The following is an 18,704-nucleotide window of genomic DNA, read 5'->3' as shown; positions in this document are numbered from 1 at the left end:
TACATTTGCTTTGATTGATGAACCTACATTGACTCATCATTATCACTCAAAGTCCATAGTTTACAGTTTGTGTCCACTCTTTTTTTTTTTAAGTTATTTTTGATGTGGACCGTTTTTAAAGTCTTTATTGAATTTGTTACAATATTGTTCTATTTTATGTTTTGGTTTTTTGGCCAGGAGGCATGTGGGATCTTAGCTTCCTGACCAGGGATCAAATCCACACCCCCTGCATTGGAAAGTGAAGTCTTAACCATTGTACTGCCAGGGAAGTCCTGGTGTTCACTCTTGGCGTTTTGTATTTCATGGGTTTTGACACAAGGACAATGACATATATTCACCATTTTAGTATCATACAGAATAGTTTCACGGCCCTAAAAATCCTCTGTGCTCTGTTGATTCATCCTTCTCACCCCATCCCCCAACCTCTGGCAACTTCTGATCTTTTTATTGTCTTCATAGTTTTACCTCTGCAGAATATCATATGGTTGAAATCATATAGTATGTAGCCTTTTCACATTGGTTTCTTTCACTTAGTAATATGCATTTAAGGTTTCAACATGAGCTGTCATGCTATGAAAAGACATTTCGTTTAAGCCTTGAATAAAATTTCATTGTATTGATGTACCACAATTCATCTGTCCACCTGCTGAAGCGCATCTTGCTTGCTTCCAAGTTTTGGCAATTGTGAATCAAGCTGCTATGAGCATCCATGTGCAAGCTTTGTGTGGATGTGAGTTTTCAGTTCCTTTGGGTAAATATCAAGGAGCACAACTGCTGGGTCTTATGGTACGAGTATTTTAGTTTTGTAAAAAGAAAAACTGCCGAAGTATCTTCCAAAGTTGCTGTGCCATTTTGCATTTCTACCAGCAACGAATGAACGTTCCTGTTGCTCCACATCTACACCAGCATTTGGTGTTATTAATGTTTTGGATTTTTGGCATTCTTATAGGTATATAGTGATTTCTAATTGTTTTCATTTGCAATTCCCTAATGCATTATCATGTTAAGCATCTTCTCATATGCTTTTATTCCATCTGTTTATTTTCTTTGGTGAGATATCTGTTAAGATCTTTTGCCTGTCTATTAATGGGTTCCTTTTTTTATTGTTGAGTTTTAAGAGTTATGTTCAACAACTGTCTCTGGTTGGTATTGATAGATTGTCTTGGGGGGGGGAGACCACTTTTTGTACTGGTGAGCTCTGAGTAAGTTCAATAATAACAGCCTTACATGTGAAGTCTTTCATGTCCAATAATGACCCTTCTCTGGGAACTCCAACTTCTTGGACTGCCAGACTTGGTTGTGGCTGTTGTTTTTCAAGATTCCTGTGTACCTGGGGATGGGCAGATGAGCACAGGGAAATTAAAATGCCACAAAGCTCATTGTTTTTACTGGGATTCAGCTCTTTTCCTTGAATAATCATTCCCTAGATGGCTGCAAGTCATTGGTTAATTTCTAGCATTTTGAGAAAGTTGATTTTGACAGTTTTTGCTAGTGTTCTCATTGCTTTTGTGGAGGAAAGTGTTTTCAGAACTTTTTACTCTGAGATTTTCAATGATGTCCATTGTCCTTTTGTGAGCAGTAACCTAAATTTGTAAGGTAGTGTTGTGAGAACTGGACGAAATTCCTTGCCTGTAGAACAGGAGGACAAGAGCTCAATTAAATGACCAGGGAAAGTAATATATGCACATCATGTCACATCATGTCAGTTTTTAATATATTTTATAGGTGCTGGATCTAGATGAGTCAAATTTTACTCGGTTAATAGTGAGTAGTTAAATCTCATCACCGTATAACATGTAATGGTTTGTATCCTTTAAAATGAAATGAGGAATTACTATTTTTTTTGCAGGGGGGTCACAACATAAAATGTATTTCCTTTTTCAAGTCAGGGTGAAAAAAGTTTAAAAGACACTATTCTAGGACAGTGTTTTCCAAACTTCCCTTTAGCCTGGAATCATAAGAATCTAACTTGGGGGCCTAAAATAGATAAGGTAGAAGCTGAAGACTCTGGTCCCATGTGATCCTCTCCTAACACCCCCTCCCCAGGGGTCACAGGCCCCAGGCCTGGGAGTCTGCGAGTTCAGGGTTCACAGTCAAATTACAGCACAGGTGCACCAACAGGGGTGCAGAGGGACAGCCTATGCAAGAGTTGAGTGTTCCTGTTGTGGAGAAATCATTTTTTGGTTAAATTAAGGTGGCCTTTAAGGCAGGCCCCAAACACTCCTGCCTGGCACAGCTAGACAGGCCAGCCCAGCACCCCCGCCAGCAGCCACTTCATGGCCTGATGTGTGTACTATTCCACAGTGACACCAGCACTTGTGGCCTCAGCTATGAGCTCTCACCTCCAAAACCTTGTTCCCAGCGAGAATTCAGCAGTGTCAGAACAGTCTCAGGGTTTGGGACAGAAGCAACAAACGCCGAGAGTCCCAAAGGCTTGCTCCCAAGATTTGTCTATAGTGCAGACAAATCGGCTTTATTTAAGGGACTGAGCCTTGTTTCAGATGACGTTCGGACTTTACCTTCTAGAAGTAAGCCTTTTGTCGCCAATCAATTAGGTAGATGTTTGGAGTTAAGTTGTTTTTCTTGAAATGAGCAAATAATTTTGTTGTTTATTTTTTTAATTTTTTTTTTGCGGTACGCGGGCCTCTCACTGTTGTGGCCTCTCTCGTCGCGGAGCACAGCCTCCGGACGCGCAGGCTTAGCAGCCATGGCTCACGGGCCCAGCCGCTCCGCAGCATGTGGGATCTTCCCAGACCGGGGCACGACCCCGTGTCCCCTGCATCGGCAGGCAGACTCCCAACCACTGCGCTACCAGGGAAGCCCATGAGCAAATAATTTTGGCAAATTTTCTTCAACAAATACCTCAAACGCAGCAGAATAAGTCAACATAAGGCCGTGGTCCACTTGGAAAAAAGCCATTTGACAGGGTTTATTCAAAAGATTGGAAAAAGCAATGAAGGCATCTACAGTAAGTTCAAGATCAACACGGCTGCTATGAAGGCCATTCCCTGAACATAACCCACATCCGGTCGGTAACAAGTGTAAGCTTCCAAAATGCTGTGCAACATGTTTTGATACGGGCCACCTTGCTGGAAAATGCAGAGATTAGGGAATGTTCTGGAAATGTCTAGTTTAATAAACTCCAGACTGGCTTCTCTGTCTTCTGCTGAAAAACCAGCATCTTCATTCTCCACTTCAGAGCCTCCCGTACTAAAGGACCACCCCTGCTCCTTGGCTTGGGCAAGACAGATGTCAGAGAGCTCCGGGGTGATGTTTAACTCATTGCCAATGGCTAAGCTCCAGACTTTGCCTCTCACACTGGGAGGGATTCCCTGCCACCGGTTAGGCAAAATCTCATTATTCCAAGTGAGGACGGCGTTTCCAATACTTTCTTCTAATCTGCATCTTTCTTCTAGCTGCTTTTTCCTTCTCTGAGCTTCTTTCAACTCTCATTTTTTTGGCTGGAACCACCGTTTCTTCATACTGTTGCCTGTGTTACTGAGCTTCTTCAGCTGGCTTTGCTGAGAGATTTGCTGGTCTGTCTTCCAGGATGAGTGTGATGGTGGAGAGAGGCTCAAAGTCAATATTCTTCCTCACATTCTGCTTTGGTGAGGGTGGCCTGCTAGGTCGTCCAGGCTTGTTTTCATATTCCAAGAACGCCGAGGGGCTCAGAGGCGTGCGGCCGGCGGCTCCAGGCCCGAGTCAGCGAGCGAGTGGGGCTCCATGGCGGGACCTTGGGCTTGGCTCTGGTGGCCGGGTGGGGCGAGGAATTACTATTTAAATCATAATCTAATATTCTCTTCCACCTGAAACTTTTTGCCATCTGAAATATCTCTTGATAGAAAAGGTACATATCTTGTTTCTTTCTTTTCCCTGAATATAAATAGTGTTATATTTAAGATTACAATCAGGTTTTCATTTGAATTTCCTGAATGTATAGCAGGGACTTCTGATTCTTTATTACTAGATATTTTTTTTCTCCCTAGTTGTTGCTGCTTATGGAGTATTATGGGGAGAGAAGAGGGGAGGATTGATTTGTGAAAGATAGGTTGTCTTGGCTAGACAAGTCATGTGTAGGTCAAGTTGTTTGAGGGTGACCTGCTAATGTTGTAGAAGGATTTCATTGTAGTTTTATATTTTATTGAATTTAATTATACACACAGGGCAAATGAAAGGTGTAATGCAGTTGGTTTTGTGGTGTTTCATTCAATGTGATGGACATTTTGTAAGTACACTGAAAATACTGGGGAGAGGATTTTAAATCTGTCTACTTTTGATCATCTATGAATTTTACACAGAACTACGGTATAGTTAATCATTTAAAATTCTAGATTTGTTTTGCTCTATTGAATTTGATTGAGTTATATTTGAGATTTAAAAGTTAGAATGGAGCTTCTCTGGTGGTGCAGTGGTTAAGAATCCACCTGCAAATGCAGGGGACACAGGTTTGAGTCCTGGCCTGGTAAGATCCTATATGCCACAGAGCGTGTGTGTATATATATATATATATATAATCTCCAGATCAAGATATAAAACATTTTCAGGGATTTCCCTGGCATTCCAGTGGTAAGGATCCATGCTTCCAATGCAGGGAGCGTGCCCTGGTTGGGAAACTAAGATCCCACATGCCACCATATTTACAAACGAAGCAACTGACAAGGGCTTAATTTCCAAAATATACAAACAGCTCATACAGCTCAATAACAGAAAAACAAACAAACCAATCGAAAAATGGGCAGAAGACCTAAACAGACATTTCTCCAAAGAATACATACAGATGGCCAACAGGCATATGAAAAATGCTCAACATTGCTAATTATTAGAAAATGCAAATCAGAACTACAGTGAGGAGTCTTATCACCTCACACCTGCCAGAATGGCCATCATCAAAAAATCTACAAAGAATGAATGCTGGAGAGGGTGTAGGGAAAAGGGGACCCTCCTACACTGTTGGTGGGAATGTAAATTGGTGAAGCCACTATGGAGAACAGTATGGAAGTTCCTTGAAAAACTAAAAATAGAGCTACCATATGATCCAGCAATCCCACTCCTGGGGCATATATCCAGAGAAAACCATACTTAGAAAAGATACATGCACCGCAGTATTCATTGCAGTACTATTTACAATAGCCAATACATGGAAGCAACCTAAGTATCCATCAACAGATGAATGGATAAGGAAGATGTGGTATATATGTACAATGGAATATTACTCAGCCATAAAAACACGAAATAATGCCATTTACAGCAACATGGATGGATGTAAAGATATCACACTAGCGCGAAGTGAGTCAGAGAAAGACAAATAGCATATGATATCACTTATATGTGGAATCTTAAAAAGTGATACAAATGAGCTTATTTACAAAAGAGAAACAGATTCACAGACAGAAAACAAACTTATGGTTATCAAGTGGGAAAGCGGGAAGAGGGATAAATTAGGAGTTCGGGATTAACAGATACATGCTGCTATATATAAAACAGATAAACAAGGACCTACTGTAGAGTAAGGGAACTATATTCAATGTCTTATAACAACCTATAATGGAAAAGAATCTGAAAAAGAATATATATATATATGTAAAGAATATATATATGTAAAGAATATATATATGTAAAGAATATATATATGTAAAGAATATATATATGTAAAGAATATATATATGTAAAGAATATATATATGTAAAGAATATATATATGTAAAGAATATATATATGTAAAGAATATATATATATATATATACATATATATAACTGAATCACTTTGCTGTGAAACTAACACAATATTGTATATCGACTATACTTCAATTTAAAAAAGACCTGTAGTGGGCTTTCCTGGTGGCACAGTGGTTGAGAGTCCGCCTGCTGATGTGGGGGACACGGGTTTGTGCCCTGGTCCGGGAGGATCCCACATGCCGCGGAGCGGCTGGGCCCGTGAGCCATGGCCGCTGAGCCTGCGCGTCCGGAGCCTGTGCTCCGCGACGGGAGAGGCCACAGCAGTGAGAGGCCCGCGTACCGCAAAAAAAAAAAAAAACCTGTAGTACCAAGGAACCAAGAAAAAAATTTTTTTCAGCTACTGTATATTTACTTCATATAAATGTCTTGTGAACATTTTACATCATGAGTTTAAATTTTCTGTTCTGTGGATTTATTTTTACACTTTAAAAATTATTTTAAACATATTAAACATGGTTACCAAATAATCTGTGTTTGATAATTCCAAAAAATGAACTCGTATTTTGTTTTTGCTAGTTTCTTCCATAATGCATAGTTTGTTCCACCAGATAACATTTGTGTTCATTGCAATCTGGCTTTTTTCAGTGTGACTAGTCGCATACAACTAAAAAAAACTTTTTTTTATTGGAGTATAATTGCTTTACAATGTTGTGTTAGTTTCTGCTGTACAATGCAGTGAATCAGCTATATGTATACCTATATTCCCTCCCTCTTTGACCTCCCTCTTCCCACCCCATCCCACCCAACTAGGTCGTCAGAGAGCACCGGGCTGCGCTTCCTGTGCTTTATAGCTTGTTCCCACTAGCTATCTGTTTTACGCATGGTAGTGTATATATGCCCATCCTAATCTCCCAATTCAACTGACCATCCCCTTCCCACCCCGTTTCCACATGTCCGTTCTCTATGTCTACATCTACCTCTCTATTCCTGCCCTGCAAATAGGTTCATCTGTACCATTTTTCTAGGTTCCACATACATGCGTTAATATATGATATTTGTTTTTCACTTTCTGGCTTACTTCACTCTGTATGACAGACTCTAGGTCCATCAACATCTCTACAAATGACCTAATTTCGTTCCTTTTTATGGCTGAGTAATATTCCATTGTATATATGTACCACATTTTCTTTATCCATTCATCTGATGATGGACACTTAGGTTGTTTCCATCTCCAGGCTATTGTAAATAGAGCTGCAATGAACATTTTGGTACATGACTCTTTTTGAATTATGGTTTTCTCAGGGTATATGCCCAGCAGTGGGATTGCTGGGTCATATGGTAGTTCTATTTTTAGTTTTTTAAGGAACCTCCAATACTGTTCTCCATAGTGGCTGTATCAATTTACATTCCCACCAATACTGCAGGAGGGTTCCCTTTACTCCACACCCTCTCCAGCATTTATTGTTTGTAGATTTTTTGATGATGGCCATTCTGACTGGTGTGAGGTGATACCTCATTGCAGTTTTGATTTGCATTTCTCTAATAATTAGTGGTGTTGAACATCTTTTCATGTGCCTCTTGGCCATCTGTATCTCTTCTTTGGTGAAATTCTATTTAGGTCTTACACCCATTTTTTAATTGGGTTGCTTGTTTTCTTGATATTGAGCTGCATGTACTGTTTGTATATTTTGGAGATTAATTCGTTGTCTGTAGCTTCGTTTGCAAATATTTTCTCCCATTCTGAGGGTTGTCTCTCCGTCTTCTTTATGGTTTCCTTTGCTGTGCAGAAGCTTTTAAGTTTTATTGGGTCCCATTTGTTTACTTTGTTTTCATTTTCATTACTCTAGGAGGTGGTCAAAAAAGATCTTGCTGTAATTTATGTCAAAGAGTGTTCTTCCTGTGTTTTCCTCTAAGTTTTATAGTGTTTGGTCTTACATTTAGGTCTTTAATCCATTTTGAGTTTATTTCTGTGCGTGGTATTAGGGGGTGTTCTAATTTCATTCTTTTACATGTAGCTGTCCAGTTTTTCCAGAAACACCTATTGAAGAGACTGTCCTTTCTCCATTGTATGTTCTTGCCTCTTTTGCCGTAAATGAGGTGACGATAGGTGCATGGGTTTATCTCTGGGCTTTCTCTTGTACCATTGATCTATATTTCCGTTTTTTAAAAAAATAATTTTATTTATTATTTTTGGCTGCGTTGGGTCTTTGTTGCTGTGTGTGGGTTTCTCTAGTTGTGGCGAGCGGGGCTACCCTTCATTGCGGTGTGCGGGCTTCTCATTGTGGTGGCTTCTCGTTGCAGAGCACAGGTTTTAGGCATGCGGGCTTCAGTAGTTGCAGCATGTGGGCTCAGTAGTTGCGACACGCGGGCTGAGAGCTCATGGGCTTCAGTAGTTGTGGTGCACGGGCTCAGTAGTAGAGACTGTTTCACGGTCTCTAGAGTGCAGGCTCAGTAGCTGTGGCGCATAGGCTTAGTTGCTCTGTGGCATGGGGGATCTTCCTGGACTAGGGATCAAACCCATGTCCCCTGCATTGGCAGGCGGATTCTTACCCACTGCACCACCAGGGAAGTTCTATATATTTCTGTTTTTGTGCCAGTACCATACTGTCTTGATTACTGTAGCTTTGTAGTATAGTCTGAAGTCTGGGAGCCTGATTCCTCCAGCTCCATTTTTCTTTCTCAAGATTGCTTTGGCTATTCAGGTCTTTTTTGTTTCCATACAAATTGTAAAAATTTTTGTTCTAATTCTGTGAAGAATGCCATTGGTAATTTGATAGGGATTGCACTGACCTTGTAGATTGCTTTGGGTAGTATAGTCATTTTCACAATATTGATTTTTCCAATCCAAGAACATGTTCTGTTTCTCCATCTGTTTGTGTCACCTTTGATTTCTTTCTTCAGTGTTTTATAGTTTCTGAGTACAGGTCTTTTGCATCCTTAGGTAGGTTTATTCCTAGGTATTTTATTCTTTATGTTACGATGGTAAATGGGATTGTTTCCTTAATTTCTCTTAGCGTATAGGAATGCAAGAGATTTCTGCGCGTTAATTTTGCACCCTACAACCTTACCAAATTCATTGATTTGTTCTCATCGTTTTCTGGTGGCATCTTTAGGATTTCCTAGGTATAGTATCATGCCATCAGCAAACAGTGACAGTTTTACTTCTTCTTTTCCAATTTGTATTCCTTTTATTTCTTTTTCTTCTCTAATTGCCATGGCTAGGACTTCCAAAACTGTTGAATAAGAGTGGCGAGAGTGGACATCCTTGTCTTGTTCCTGATCTTAGAGATTTCCTCTAAGATTTCCTTTCAGTTTTTCACCATTGAGAATGAAGTTTGCTGTGGGTTTGTCATATATGGCCTTTATTATGTTGAGGTAGGTTCCCGCTGTGCCCATGTTCTGGAGAGTTTTTATCATAAATGGGGGTTGAATTTTGTCAAAAGCTTTTCCCGCATCTATTGAGATCATATGTTTTTTATTCTTTAATTTGTTAATGTGGTGTATCACATTGATTGATTTGCATATATTGAAGAATCCTTGCATTCCTGGGATAAATCCCACTTGGTCCGTGGTGTATAATCCTTTTAATATGTTGTTGGATTCAGTTTGCTAGTATTTTGTTGAGGATTTTTGTGTGTATGTTCATCAGTGATATTGGTCTGTAATTTTCTTTTTTTGTGATACCTTTGTCTGGTTTTGGTATCAGTGATGGTGGCCTTGTAGAACGAATTTGGGAGTGTTCCGTCCTCTGCAATGTTTTCTAAGAGTTTGAGAAGGATAGGTATTAGCTCTTCTCTAATGTTTGATAGAATTCGCCTGTGAAGCCATCTGCCTGGACTTTGTTGGAAGATTTTTAATTACAGTTTCAATTTCATTGCTTGCTATATGTCTGTTTATATATTCTAATTTTTCCTGGTTCAGTCTTGGAAAATTGTACCTTTCCAAGAATTTGTCAGTATCTTTGAGGTTGTCCGTTTTATTGGCATATAGTTGTTTGTAGCGGTCTCTTACAGTCCTTTGTATTTCTGTGGTGTCAGTTGTGATTTCCCCTTTTTCATTTCTAATTTTATTGGTTTATGTCCTCTCCCTTTTTTTCTTGATGAGTCTGGCTAAAGGTTTATCAATTTTGTTTATCTTTTCAAAGAACCAGCTTTCAGTTTTATTGATCTTTGCTATTGTTTCCTTCATTTCTTTTTCATTTATTTCTGCTCTGATCTTTATGATTTCTTTCCTTCTACTGACTTTGGGTTTTCTTTGTTCTTCTTTCTCTAGATGCTTTAGGTGTAAGCTTAGATTGTTTGAGATTTTTCTTATTTCTTGAGGTGAGAATGAATTGCTATAAACTTCCCTCTTAGAACCGCTTTTTCTGCATCCCATAGGTTTTGGGTCATCGTGTTTTCATTGTCATTTGTTTCTGTGTATTTTTTTTTGGTTTATTTCTTCTTTGGTTTCTTCAGTGATCTCTTGGTTACTTAGTAGTGCACTGTTTAGCCTCCGTGTATTTGTGTTTTTTTACAGGTTTTTTTCCCTTTAATTTATTTCTAATCTCATAGCATTGTGGTTAGAAAAGATGCTTGATATGATTTCAGTTTTCTTAAATTTATTGAGGCTTGATTTGTGACCCAAGATGTGATCTATCCTGGAGAATGTTCTCTGTGCACTTGAGAAGAAAGCGTATTCTGCTACTTTCGGGTGGATGTCCTATAAATATCAGTTAAGTTTGTCTGGTCTGTTGTGTCATTTAAAGCTTGTGTTTCCTTATTTTCTGTTTGGATGATCTGTCCATTGGTGTAAGTGGGGTGTTAAAGTCCCGTACTATTATTGTGTTACTGTCAATTTCTCCTTTTATGATTGTTAGCATTTGCCTTATATGTTGTGGTACTCCTATGTTGGGTGCATAAATATTTATAATTGTTATATCTTCTTCTTGGATTGATCCCGTGATCATTATGTAGTGTTGTTCCTTATCTCTTGTAACTGTCTTTATTTTAAAGTGTATTTTATCTGATACGAGTATTACTACTCCAGCTTTCCTTTGATTTCCATTTGTGTGGAATATCTTTTTCCATCCCCTCACTTTCAGTCTGTATGTGTCCCTAGGTCTGAAGTGCGTCTGTTGTAGACAGCATATATATGGGTCTTGTTTTTGTATCCATTCAGCCAGTCTGTGTCTTTTGGTTGGGGCATTTAATCCATTTACATTCAAGGTTATTATTGATATGTATGTTCCTATCACCATTTTCTTAATTGTTTTGGGTTTGTTTTTGTGGGTCTTTTTCTTCTCTTGTGTTTCCCACCTAGGGAAGTTCCTTTAGCATTTGTTGTAAATATGGTTTGGTGGTGCTGAATTCTCTTAGCTTTTGCTTGTCTGTAAAGCTTTTGATTTCTCAGCTGAATCTGAATGAGATCCTTGCTGTGTAGAGTAATCTTGGTTGTAGGTTTTTCTCCATCACTTTAAGTATATCCTGCCACTCCCTTCTGGCTTGCAGAGTTTCTGCTGAAAAATCAGCTGATAACCTTATGGGGATTCCCTTGTATGTTATTTGTTGCTTTTCCCTTGCTGCTTTTAATGTTTTTTCTTTGAATTGAATTTTTGTTAGTTTGATTAATATGTGTCTCGGTGTGTTTCTCCTTGGGTTTATCCTGTATGGGACTCTGCACTTCCTGGACTTAGGTGGCTATTTCCTTTCCCATGTTAGGAAAGTTTTCGACTATAATTTCTTTAAATATTTTCTCAGACTCTTTCTCTTCTTCTTCTGGGACCCCTATAATTCAACTGTTGGTGTCTTTAATGTTGTCCCAGAGGTCTCTGAGACTGTCCTCATTTCTTTTCATTCTTTTTTCTGTATTCTGTCGTGCAGCAGTTATTTACACCATTCTGTCCTCCAGCTCACTACTTGTTCTTCTGCCTCAGTTATTCTGTTACTGATTCCTTCTAGTGTATTTTTCATTTCATTTATTGTGTTGTTCATCTCTGTCTGTTTGTTCTTTAGTTCTTCTAGATCTTTGTTAAACACTCATTGTATTTTCTCAATCCATGCCACAATTCTATTTCCAAGATTCTGGATCATCTTTACTATCATTACTCTGAATTCTTTTTCAGGTAGCTTGCCTATTTCCTCTTCATTTATTTGGTCTTGGAGGTTTTTACCTTGCCTTTTCATCTGTGACATATTTTTTTGTCATCTCATTTTCTTCTTGATGGGTGGGATTGTGTTCCTGTCTTACTGGCTGTTTGGCCTGAGGCTTCCAGCACTGGAATTTGTAGGCTGTTAGGTAGAGCCACGTCTTGGTGCCAAGGTGAGGACCTCCAGGAGACCTCACTCTGATGAATATTTCTTGGGGTCCGTGGTTCTCTGTTAGTCCAGTGGTTCTGACTCAGAGTTCCCACCACAGGAGCATAGGCCTGAACACCAGCTCTTGAACCAAGATCCTGCAAGCTCTGTAGGGGGGAAGAAAAAAGAGCAGAACAATAATAAAGAGTAAAAACTAAGATTAGAAAACTAATAGATATGTTAGAAAAAATAAAAATATAAATGAAACAACCTTTTACCAAAAGGTAAAATAGAATCACAGTAGCAAAAAAAAAAAAAGCCAGAAAAGGCCTTGGCTGTGGGGGATGGGGCTTAGGCAGGGGTGGGATTTAGGTAGGAGGCAGCCCTATTATTAGGATCCAGAGGGCCAGAAAAGGCCCCAGGGGTGGGGCTGGGGTGGGGACGGGGCTTAGGCTCAGTGCCTCACCCAGGCAACCCACCCAGGAGAGGCCCAGGAGTGCCTGTGGCCCAGGAGGGTGGAGCACCAGGTCTGGGACCCCAGCAGGCTCCCTGGGCCCGAGTGGACAGGGGAAACTAGTCTCCCCTGGTCCTCCGATCCCGGAGGGCCCTCCACCTCACCTTTTCTATTCTTGGCCCCTCCCCACCCATGCCCCTACGACCCATGGGGCTGTAGGGAGCCCTGGAGGGCGAAGGAAGGGATCTCAGCAGGCTTTCCAGGACCTGAGTGTGGTGTGTGTGTGTGTGTGTGTGTGTGTGTGTGTGTTGTGGAAACGCCCACTGTGCCTCCCCTGATTCTCTGATCCCAGAGGGGGTCCCTTTACCTCAACCTCTCCTCTTCTTCCCACCCCTCCCTCCTACGCCCCAAGGACCAGTGCAGCTGGAGGGGCATTGGAGGGGGAGGACCTAGCCTGGGAGCCCAGCAGGCTTCCTGGGGCCGATTGGGCAGGGGAAACGCTAGCTACACTGCCCCCTGATCCTGCAAGCCCCCAAGGGTCCCTTCAGATGTGGGAACCCCTCCCCTCTCCCAGCCACCCCTCAGGGGCACTGGTCCTGTCTGGCCTCCACTTCTCCTCCCCCCTCAGTCCCCCCATGTCCTACTGGGTAGCTCGGGGGTTCCTCCCATCTCCTCGGGCGTGGAGGACCTCCATCAGTGTCCCGTAGGTGCCCTAGTTGTGGGGAGATGCAAACTCCGCATCCTCCCACTCTGCCATCTTGACTCTGCCCTTCCAGTCACATACAACTTTATTTATTTATTTGGACCCATTTGGGTGATGTGAATTTGGCGTGTATATTTATTTGACTGCTAGGTTATGTTTACAACTTGTGTTTTATGTTTTCTTCTGTTTTGTTCATCGCCAAGATAGATTTCCTTACAGTCCCTTAAGCCCAGACTCCTGGATTACCATTACTTTGTGGGCCTAACTCGTTGAGTTCCCAGCTTCATGGGAGGAGAGCCTCTTGTTAGACTCTTAGATGGTGTTTGTGTTTGTTTTCTATCCTTCATTCCAAACCAGATCTGTACATTTTAACTTTGGTCAGAATGGTTGACCAAATATACTTAGGGCAAAAGCAGGTTTAGCAGTACACTTACCTTCTCTGATTTCCCAGTTTCCTTTAGATTTTATATTAATAATTTCTTACTATTTTTATCAACTGGGATGCTTTTAAGATGTTTTTGTATATTACCTTGCATTTTTAGTTGTTTTCAGTGATGGAGTTGGTTCAGATGCTCTGTTTCTCTGCTTTGCCTGAAACAATATTGTTTGATAATAAAATTTGGAAAGCCATTCGTAGGAACTTGCTTCTCTTAACATTTTCCTCCCACTACACACCCACATACCCCACACCCAAACTCACACCTTTAAAAGGAGTTAGATTCTTGTACTTTAAAAAAAATAATAATTTTTTGATGTTCCTACTACCTGGTTTCTTTTATAAATTTATTCATTTATTTATTTTTGGCTGAGTTGGGTCTTTGTTGCTGTGTGCAGGCTTTCTCTAGTTTCAGCGAGTGGGGGCTACTCTTTGTTGCGGTACATGGGCTTCTTATTGCGGTGGCTTCTCTTGTTTCAGAGGACGGGCTCTAGGCACGTGGGCTTCAGTAGCTGTGGTTCGAAGCGTCTAGAGCGCAGGCTCAGTAGTTGTGGCGGACGGGCTTAGGTGCTCCGCGGCATGTGGGATCTTCCCAGACCAGGGCTCGAACCTGTGTCTCCTGCATTGGCAGGCAGATTCTTAGCCACTGTGCCACCAGGGAAGCCCAGAGTCTTCTACTTTTAAAACTTAACTTTTAGGGAAAAGGTTTATGAAGTGCATCTGGTGTTGTCTGTAAAGTTGAGTTTTATTTTTTGATGCAAGACTATAATTATTATTGGTAACATTCCTTAGACTCTATGAGGCCCTTAAATAGTTTGCAAAAGGTAGACATTTAGGCTGCAATCAACGTATCTGCGATATTTGTGTAATTCTGTACTCAAGTCATATTTTCTTTAACAGTGAAAAATAAGTAAATGTTTTGCATGAAAAGCAGGAACAGTCTCCCTTTCTATTTTTGTTCCACCCTTAGCTCTATTTGCTGAATGGTTAGAAATGTGGTGAATTGATGGAAGTGTTTTATGAGTTTGTATACTCATGTGATTAAGTTTTATAAGTAGTTTCGGAATTTATTTTATCTTTTTTTTGAATTTTATTTAATTTATTATACAGCAGGTTTTTATTAGTTATCCATTTTATACATATTAGTATATATATGTCAATCTCAATCTCCCAGTTCATCACACCACCACCACCTTCCCCCACCACTTTCCCCACTTTGTGTCCATACGTTTGATCTCTACATCTGTGTCTCAATTTTTGCCCAGCAAACCGGTTCATCTGTACCATTTTTCTAGGTTCCAAATATATGCATTAATATATACTTATTTTTTTCTCTTTCTGACTTACTTCACTCTGTGTGACAGTCTCTAGATTCATCCACATCTCAACAAATGACCCAATTTCATTCCTTTTTATGGCTGAGTAATATTCCATTGTATATATGCACCACATCTTCTTTATCCATTCATCTGTCAATAGACATTTAGGTTGCTTCCATGACCTGGCTCTTGTAAATACTGCTGCAGTGAACATTGGGGTGCATGACTCTTTTTGAATTACAGTTTTCTCAGGGTATATGCCCAGTATTGGGATTGCTGGGTCATATGGTAGTTCTATTTTTAGTTTATTAAGGAACCTCCATACTGTTCTCCATAGTGGCTGTATCAATTTACATTCCCCCCAACAGTGCAAGAGGGTTCCGTTTTCTGCACACCCTCTCCAGCATTTATTGTTTGCAGATTTTCTGATGATGCCCATTCTAACTGTGTGAGGTGATACCTCATTGTAGTTTTGATTTGCATTTCTCTACTAATTAGTGATGGTGAGCTGCTTTTCATGTGCTTCTTGGCCATCTGTATGTCTTCTTTGGAGAAATGTCTATTTAGGTCTTCTGCCCATTTTTTGATTGGGTTGTTTGTTTTTTTAATACTGAGCTGCATGAGTTGTTTATATATTTTGGAGATTAATCCTTTGTCCGTTGATTCATCTGCAAATATTTTCTCCCATTTTAAGGGTTGTCTTTTTGTCTTGTTTGTAGTTTCCTTTGCTTTGCAAAAGCTTTTAAGTTTCATTAGGTCCCATTTGGTTCTTTTTTGTTTTTTTTAAAATTTCCATTACTCTAGGAGGTGGATCAAAAAAGATCTTGCCGTGATTTATGTCAGAGTGTTCTTCCTATGTTTTCCTCTAAGAGTTTTATAGTGTCCACTCTTAAATTTAGGTCTCTAACCCATTTTGAGTTTATTTTTGTGTATAGTGTTAGGGAGTGTTCTAATTTCATTCTTTTACAGGTAGCTGTCCAGTTTCCCGAGCACCACTTATTGAAGAGACTGTCTTTTCTCCATTGTATATCCTTGCCTCCTTTGTCATAGATTAGTTGACCACAGGTGTTGGGTTTATCTCTGGGCTTTCTATCCTGCTCCATTGATCTATATTTCTGTTTTTATGCCTGTACCATACTGTCTTCATTATTGTAGCTTTGTAGTATAGTCTGAAGTCAGGGAGTCTGATTCCTACAGCTGTGTTTTTTTCCCTCAAGAATGCTTTGGCTGTTTGGGGTCTTTTGTGTCTCCAGACAAATTTTAAGATTTTTGGTTCTAGTTCGTGACAAAATGCCATTGGTAATTTCATAAGGATTGAATTGAATCTGTAGATTGCTTTGGGTAGTATAGTCATTTTCACAATATTGATTCTTCCAATCCAAGAACATGATATGTCTCTCCATCTGTTTGTATCATCTTTAATTTGTTTCATCAGTGTCTTATAGTTTTCTGCATACAGGTCTTTTGTCTCTGTAGGTAGGTTTATTCCTAGGTATTTTATTCTTTATGTTGCAGTGGTAAATGGGAGTGTTTCCTTAATTGCTGTTTCAGATTTTTCATCATTAATGTATAGGAATGCAAGAGATTTCTGTGCATTAATTTTGTATCCTGCAACTTAACCAAATTCATTGGTTAGCGCTAGTAGTTTTCTGGTGGCATCTTTAGGATTCCCTATGTATAGTATCATGTCATTTGCTAACAGTGACAGTTTTCCTTCTTCTTTTCCAATTTGTATTCCTTTTATTTCTTTTTCTTCTTGATTGCCATGGCTAGGGCTTCCAAAACTATGTTGAATAATAGTGGTGAGAGTGGACATCCTTGTCTTGTTCCTGATCTTAGAGGAAATGCTTTCAGTTTTTCACCATTGAGAGTGAAGTTTGCTGTGGGTTTGTCATATATGGCCTTTATTATGTCGAGGTAGGTTCCCTGTATGCCCACTTTCTGGAGAGTTTTTATCATAAATGGGTGTTGAATTTTGTCGAAAGGTTTTTCTGCATCTATTGAGATGATCATATGGTTTTTCTTCTTCCATTTTTTAATATGGTATATCACATTGATTGATTTGAGTATATTGAAGAATCCTTACATCCCTGGGATAAATCCCCCTTCATCATGGTGTATGATCCTTTTCATGTGTTGTTGGATTCTGTTTGGTGGTATTCTGTTGAGAATTTTTGCATCTATATTCATCAGTAATATTGGTCTGTAATTTTCTCTTTTTGTCGTATCTTTGTCTGGTTTTGGTATCAAGGTGATGGTGGCCTCATAGAATGAGTTTGTGGGTGTTCCTTCCTCTGCAGTTTTTTGGAAGAGTTTGAGAAGGATGGGTGTTAGCTCTTCTCTAAATGTTTGATATAATTTACCTGTGAGTCCATCTGGTCCTGGGCTTTTGTTTGTTGAAAGATTTTTGTTTTGTTTTTTTTTTTTGCGGTATGCGGGCCTCTCACTGTTGTGGCCCCTCCTGTTGCGGAACACAGGCTCTGGACGCGCAGGGTCAGTGGCCATGGCTCACGGGCCTAGCCGCTCGGCGGCATGTGGGATCTTCCCGGACTGGCTCACGAACCCGTGTCCCCTGCATCGGCAGGCAGACTCTCAACCACTGCGCCACCAGGGAAGCCCCTGTTGAAAGATTTTTAATCACAGTTTCAATATCAGTGCTTGTGATTGGTCTGTTTATATTTTCTATTTCTTCCTGGTTCAGTCTCAGGAGGTTGTGCTTTTCTAAGAATTTGTCCATTTCCAGGTTGTCCATTTTATTGGCATATAGTTGCTTGTAGTAATCTCTTACGATTCTTTGTTTCTGCTGTGTCCGTTGTTATCCTTTTTCATTTTTAATACTGTTGATTTGAGTCTTCTTTTTTTTCTTGATGAGTCTGGCTAATGGTTTAACAGTTTTATCTTCTTAAAGAACCATCTTTTAGTTTTATTGATCTTAGCTCTTGTTTCCTTCATTTCTTTTTCATTTGTTTCTGCTCTGATCTTTATGATTTCTTTCCTTCTGCTAACTTTGGGGTTTTTTTTGTTCTTCTTTCTCTAATAGCTTTAGGTGTAATGTTAGCTTGTTTATTTGAGATGTTTCTTGTTTCTTGAGGTAGGATTGTATTGCTTTAAACTTCCCTCTTAGAACTGCTTTTGTTGCATCCCATAGGTTTTGGGTTGTCGTGTTTTGGGTTCTCATATGTTTCTAGGTATTTTTTGATTTCCTCTTTGATTTCTGCAGTGATCTCTTGGTTATTTAGTAGTGTATTGTTTAGCCTCCATGTGGTTGTGTTTTTTACAGTGTTTTCCCTGTAATTGATTTCTAATTTCTTAGTGTTGTGGTCAGAAAAAATGCTTGATATAATTTCAGTTTTCTTAAATTTACTGAGGCTTGATTTGTGACCCAAGGTGTGTGACCTATCCTGGAGAATGTTCCGTGCACACTTGAGAAGAAAGTGTAATCTGCTGTTTTTGGATGGAATGTCCTATAAATACCAATTAAATCTGTCTGGTCTATTGTGTCATTTAAAGCTTGTGTTTTCTTAATTTCTGTTTGGATGATCTGTCCATTTGTGTAAGTGAGGTGTTAAAGTGCCCCACTATTATTGTGTTAATGTCGATTTCTTCTTTTATAGCTGTTAGTAGTTGTCTTATGTATTGAGGTGCTCCTGTGTTCGGTGCATGTATATTTATATATAATTGTTACATCTTCTTCTTGGTTTGATCCCTTGATCATTATGTAGTGTTCTCCCTTGTCTCTTGTAACATTCTTTATTTTAAATCCATTTTATCTGATACGAGTATTGCTACTCCAGCTTTCTTTCGATTTCCATTTGCATGGAATATCTTTTTCCATCCCCTCA

The 18,704-nt window shown here is 39.7% G+C and overlaps 1 pseudogene across 1 annotated transcript in view; it reads right to left on the bottom strand.

Annotated features, from left to right (window-relative positions):
- Nucleotides 1–2,433: 2,433 nt before the first annotated feature.
- Nucleotides 2,434–18,704, bottom strand: part of LOC309837368 (TBC1 domain family member 14-like) — a 40,335-nt pseudogene continuing 24,064 nt past the window's right edge. The window contains exons 2-3 of the transcript in view: nt 2,813–3,689; nt 2,434–2,604 (exon numbers count right to left, since the gene is read on the bottom strand). The product of the transcript in view is annotated as a TBC1 domain family member 14-like (transcript). The remainder of the gene's footprint in view (nt 2,605–2,812; nt 3,690–18,704) is intronic.

Source organism: Grampus griseus (genome assembly GCF_964374135.1).
Source record: "Grampus griseus genome assembly, chromosome: 19".
In the NCBI taxonomy this organism is placed as follows: domain Eukaryota; kingdom Metazoa; phylum Chordata; class Mammalia; order Artiodactyla; family Delphinidae; genus Grampus; species Grampus griseus.
The sequence above is the reverse complement of the archived record's forward strand: the minus strand, read 5'-3'. Positions and strand labels throughout refer to the sequence as shown.